Source organism: Ipomoea nil, unplaced genomic scaffold (genome assembly GCF_001879475.1).
Source record: "Ipomoea nil cultivar Tokyo-kokei standard unplaced genomic scaffold, Asagao_1.1 scaffold3025, whole genome shotgun sequence".
Lineage (NCBI taxonomy): Eukaryota > Viridiplantae > Streptophyta > Magnoliopsida > Solanales > Convolvulaceae > Ipomoea > Ipomoea nil.
The window spans coordinates 732751-739069 of record NW_017619453.1 but is presented as its reverse complement, the minus strand read 5'-3'; the positions used below and the strand labels follow the sequence as shown (position 1 = coordinate 739069).

General features: G+C 37.6%; 1 pseudogene; it reads right to left on the bottom strand.

Annotated features, from left to right (window-relative positions):
• Positions 1-243: 243 nt before the first annotated feature.
• LOC109163404 lies at positions 244-1021 on the bottom strand (annotated as a pseudogene).
• Between the last annotated feature and the right edge of the window lie 5298 nt (positions 1022-6319).

Below are 6319 nucleotides of genomic sequence, written 5' to 3'. Positions count from 1 at the left end.
TTGATAAATGTCACTTTTATTATATTGAAAGTTTATTTTTAATGGACTAAATATTCAGTTTTAGATAATGTAGTAAAAATAACTTGCAATATCCTAAATTTGAATAAGAACTGTTTGAATTGAATTTTGAGATATTCAAATTTGGCCAGCTAGATTTGTAACTTGAGTTTGAGCTCAAAAGTAATCGAGTCGAATTCAAACATATTAACTAAACTAGTTAATTTACTCCCCTAACCAAATACCCTAAATACCATACATAAAACTATAGGTATGAAATTTCTCCCTAGTGAGAGAATCAACTCGCCCAATGCCTTGAGGGTTCAAGTAATTCTTGTAGTCACCACTTATTGTGTTCTGTCTAGAATACAACCTAGGATCCTCGGATTTATTCACTGCATGATTGCCTAAAACCTCAAAGCTGCAACTCTTCACGATCTCCCCCACCTTCTCATTCTCTTCAACTCCAAAAACTCAGTCAATCTTTTTACCACATGATCGTAGTAAGGCCCGAAAGGGAAGACCCCCTTGCAGAAGCTCCCGAGGGCCTCTTCCAATGGCCACGCCTCTTCCTCGGCCTCCTTATTCTGCTCATTCTCGAAATGCCACATCGAGTTCAAGGTATCTTTTGGATTCCTGTAGGTCACATAAACCACCCGACTATCCGAGGTTTCTAGGGTTGTTCATAGCATCTGATCTGATAGGGAATATGCGTGCCGAAAACCCTCCTACCACTACCAAACTCGGCATTATTATTATCATCTAACCATTTCGAAAATTCTTTTTCTTTGTACACTTGAAGTTCCAGTAAGGGGACAAGGTCGTGGGGATTATGTTCCTGAACTAGAGATGAGCGGTTGACAATGGAGAACACCAGAGATTTGAGCCATGTCGTGCCGGTTTTCGGTAAAGAAGCTAAGATAACATCGTCTTGGCGTGGTTCGAACTCGTTGAGAACACGTTTAACGCCGGAGACATGTTCGGGGAGGAACCAGAAGCCATTGATTATGGTCCAGAGTTTCATGATCTCCCAACCTGCTTGTTTGTTTGGTCAAGAGTGATGATGGGTGCGCTTCGATTTCGGACTTATAAAGCTGCATAATGCTAGCTAAGACGATTATATATATATATATATATATATATATATATATATATATAATTGCACTCAGGTGCGAAAGAAGTTCCCAGGAAGGAATATGCGAACCAATCAGTGCGCGAAACGTGTCCATATCTAATGGATTAAAAAACTGCCGTGGCATTTTCGTAAATAATTGAACATCGAAGTGCAAGTAAATGTATTATATGTGCAAGTAAAATTTACACTGAGCATCAATACGAAGTACACCTATAGTTATAAGTAGTTGCACCTATAGTTATAAGTAGGTGCACCTAGGTGAATGAATGGTTGCTGGAAGTGAATGTTAACAAGACAAAATTACATGCACTTATAGAGTTATAGGTGAAAGTATGTGCACCTATAGTTATAAATAGTTGCACATATAGTTATAAGTAGGTGCACCCATGTGAATGAATGAGTGTGGGAAATGAATGCATGTTAACAAGACAAAATTACATGCACTTATAGGTGAAAGTAGGTGCACCTATAGTTATAAGTAGTTGCACCTATAGTTATAAGTAGTTGCACCTATAGTTATAAATAGTTGCACCTATAGTTATAAGTAGGTGCACCTAAGTGAATGAATGGTTGCGGGAAGTGAATGTTAACAAGGAAAAATTACATGCACTTATAGGTGAAAGTAGGTGCACTTGTAAGTGATTTTACTATCACTTCGATGTTCAATTATTTACGAAAATGCCACCGTGTTTTTTTTAATCTATTAGATCTGGACACGTGTCGCGCGCTGATTCGTTCGCATTTCCTTCCTGGGCAGTTATTCGCACCTGAGTGCATCCCTATATATATAGGGGCCTTCAAGTAAGAACCCTTGGTTAGGTAAGAACATAAGAACTAATCCTAGCCCATGAAATAAACTCAATCAATGGTCCAGATTAAATTAAGTAATCATTTATAAGGATATCATTAACATAATTAATTAAAAAGGATACTAGGGTAATTTTGGCTAGACACTAATTATAAACTAATATTTTATTTGGATTGGTTCCAAAAATTTAAGAAAAGAATATTAGGAAGGAGTCTACTTAGTCTAAAAGTCTGCAATCGTTCAATCTGCCCCAAAGACCATCTTCCGACCGGCATCTGCGAAATATAGGCGTCATTGTGCATCTGGAGGCAAACAAAGTTAAGCAACAATTGAAGTTTGCTGCTATAGGATGGAAGTGAAGACCACGAAGGTAACAACAATATTTCAATTTTTATTCCTGTTCAAATTTGATTTTTGAATTCAACGGAATCCGTAATGATGAGTTTTAGCATGCAATTAGATGAAACATTAATTACTAGCATTGATGTGTGCAAATGCATGAAGTGCTGTATTTCTTTATGTGCACCCAACTGGGTCCGCAATTTTGATGAACACAGACAAATTGTTCTCTAACGGCACGCACTGCGACACTGGGGTGCACACCCCAGCCTGGACAACTTTGGCTGTGTGCACAGACATCCCAATGTGAGTGCACATATGAATGCGACCTTCGGCAAAACCAAAATTGTGAATGCGTGATTACCATGTGGAATTATGAATGTGACACACACTTGAAAAGCATTGAGGGCGTGCACGTTGGTTCTAATGATTGTGCCACACTGCGTAAAAATATACTTACTCATAAAATATAAGCATTGCGACACTGTTGATCGAGCACAACCTATCATGTTGAGCATGGGTTGTGTGCACACACATCTCAAGGTAAGTGCACAAAACAAAACACGAGTACAGAGAATAAAAATGTCCTTTTCCAAATCAAAAACTTCATAGCCGTGATGAACGTGTGTGCACCTATGTGGTTTTGAATGTGCCAAACAGGCTACCGAAACACGGTGGGCGTGCACGTTGGTTCTAATGCTGGTGCCACACTGGTTAACTATATAATGAGTTAATAATTTTACAACGCTCTGCAAGTGAAGGCGGCTCATCATCAGGGATTTCAACCGGGTGTTCGATGAATATTTCTCCGGGTTCAACGAAGTACTAGACTCCAGAGTGTGAAGAGTCAATAAAACCTTTCGTGGGTCAGTAGTTCACAAGTTTGGAAGCAGGAATTGAGTTCTACACAACTTACGCAACTACTACTGGATTTGAAGTGCGGCACGTGACTGAGTAAAAGGATTGGCAAGGGCAAATCACATAGAATTATACACTTCTGTATATTAGTTTGACCTGTGTGTGCCATTTTGTGCAAAAATTGTAATAGATTGAATCCACAGAAACCATGATGTTCTTATACACTTCTGTATGCACTTGCGTAAAAATGTTTGTGCCATAACATAGAGGATGAGTGTGTGTCATATTGCATTGTGTGTGCCTAAATGTGCAAAACTGCTAATAGAATGTAATCGCGGAAGCCAGATTGATACTACTAATAGAACGTAGCTCTTAGGTTAGTTAAACCGTGAGTGCCATGGTATACAAAAATACTACTAATAGAATGCAACTCTTAGGTTGAACTGTGAGTGCAATAATGTGTAAAAATACTGATAGATTTAATCCACATAAACTAGGATGATGTTAAAGATGATGCTGTGCACATGTGTAAAACTGAGTGTGCCATAATGTGTAGAAAATTGTGACCATGAACTGGCGTGCACATAATTAGGTAGATCTGTGTGTGCCATTATGTGCAAAAATTCTAATAGATTGAATCCATGAAAACCAAGATGATGTTATACACTTCTGTGTGCACTTGCGTAAAAATGTTTGTGCCAAAAAGTAGAGGATGAGTGTGTGCCATATTGCATGCATTTGGGTTACACTGTGTGTGTCATAATTTGCAGAATTAGTTTATGTATGAGAAGATGTTAAACATTTTGTTGTGCACATAGATAGAACTGTATGTGCACTTGGGTTAACGAGTTTGTGCCATAATGTTAATGAAACTGATATACGAAATACTGTGTGCACTTAGATTAGCGAACGTGTGCATGTACCCGTATACGACTGTGCATGCACCAATACCCCCTAAAGTATGTCATCCTATGAATAGTAAACATGTTTGTATATGCTAAATTCATCAAATAATTAACATAGTACATCGTAAAGATTATGGTAATGTCAGATAGGTTTTACAATGATAAAATAAAGAGTTGATTATAAAGTAGAGGCAAAATGTGAAGTGTCGGGATGATGACAGGGTCTTAAAAAGCAACTTGTGTTGACCCAAAGGCTTGGCATTTCCTTTGTTGCAATCCTGTCTACATGCCATGTATGGTGAGACTCAGCCCCTTGTTTCAAACGTTCAATATTGGTAGTGGTCCGCCGTTGGCAAACTCTCGCAATTTGCAATGGCAAAACCTGGATACATAAATTATTATATTATATTATTGCTCCTTTTATGAAAACAAACAACACTATGATGCACACCCCTAACATAAGGCAATAATTTTAGTAATTTAGTACTAGAGTTTAACATTCACCCTCCTATTGTTTATAATAAAGGTTAGTTCATGATGTACAACTTATAAAAAGTCAGAGGATCCTATATATGTCTTAGAAAACAGCATTCCAATAGATACACAGTACTATCTTAAAAATCAATTAGCAAGGTAAGTGTGCTACACAACTAATTTTACTTTATGCTCATTTATATGTAATTTGTAAGTGTACATAGTTTTGTACACATTAAACCTATGATTGACTAATTTATTTTTATAAGTCATAGTCTTAGGTTTAATCAAAAAACTCTTGGACCATGCTTTATTATCATAAAAGACTTTTCAATGGTGTACAAACAATGAAGAGGAAGTCAGATATGAATATGTGGTCCAAGCATATTATGGGAGTTCAAATTAAATGTGTGGCTAAGAAAGAATCAAACATGGAATGAGGAAAATCTCATGGCTATCTGATGGAAGAGATTTGGCTATAAATAGAAAGGTCACCAGTTATGGAAACTTGCCTTTTTGAGAGTTATTATTCTGACAAGTGATTACTACTTACGTATTAAGAAGCTATTATATTATTACTCTGCTGAGCTACTGACTGAGCCTGACTCAGGTGAAGTACTGTTCAAGATTATCAAGGGATGCACGTCACGGTCCAGGTTGGATGTTAGGAAGGTTGTTTGTAGTATGGTAGTTAAGACTGTAAGGGTTTAATGTACCGTTCTATTGTAAAACTCCTTGGTGAACATCAATAGTGGATTGGGCTGACGTGGGTTGCCCCGCAAACGTAGGAGAAGCGCTCCGAACCGCGTAACAAATCTCTGCGTACTTGATTTACTTATTGTTTTTATTTTCTGTTATTTAATATTGTTAAATGACAAAAAATTAATCAATCGAAAATTAATTGAAATTTAAAAATCAAGTAGAATTTCAAGTATAGCTCGTTTAAGGTTCACGGCATAATTTCATAATTGATGATTGTGGAATTTCTGCAGCCACTTCTAGGGATATTTAAACCCATATTGAAGAATGCCAGTAAAGAGCTTCTGCATGGAAGCATACTATAGGTCGATCTCCATTTCATCTAAAAAAAAAAAACAAATTTACAACCTAGTAAACAAACTCCTAAACTTTGATTAAAACTTAAAACAAACCTGGAGTAGTGGAGCACAAATTGACGAAGAAATGGAATAGGCGGATGAAGCAACAATGGTGGTGGACGGTGGTCGCCGGACAACGGACAGGAAATAACTAAAACAAGGGAGAATCGAAAAAGAGGAAAGAAACGACATAGCACCATTGACGAACACAACCCCAAACCCTACGCAACTACTGTAACACCCCAGATTTTTAAGACTTTAAACTCATGATAAAGACAGAATCTTATTAAAACCCAAGATGTAAATACAAGCGTACGGGGTGTTATGCCACACCTGGGCTAGAGAACCCAAGTGCACAGGCTAACTAACTAACATCCTCGAAGAGTAAATACATAAACGTTGCACGCAGGCCAAAAGGAAAGCTATCTACTTCTACATTCCAAGTTCTAGCGCGCTCCAGTGACTAAATCTTCTGTGCCTGAAAGCCAAATATATCTGTTCAGCGAGAGATGCTGGTAACCCACTCCAACGCGTTAAAATACAATACGTATAGCAATATATATAGATATACGAAAACCATTTGAGCATGAAGATATATCCTACGAACTCTAGCTTTAAAACCGGGAATGACTCGATAGATAAGGCCGGACACAAGCAACAGTTATAACAAGTATATGCAGTTCATAATAGATAAGGCAGATAAGGT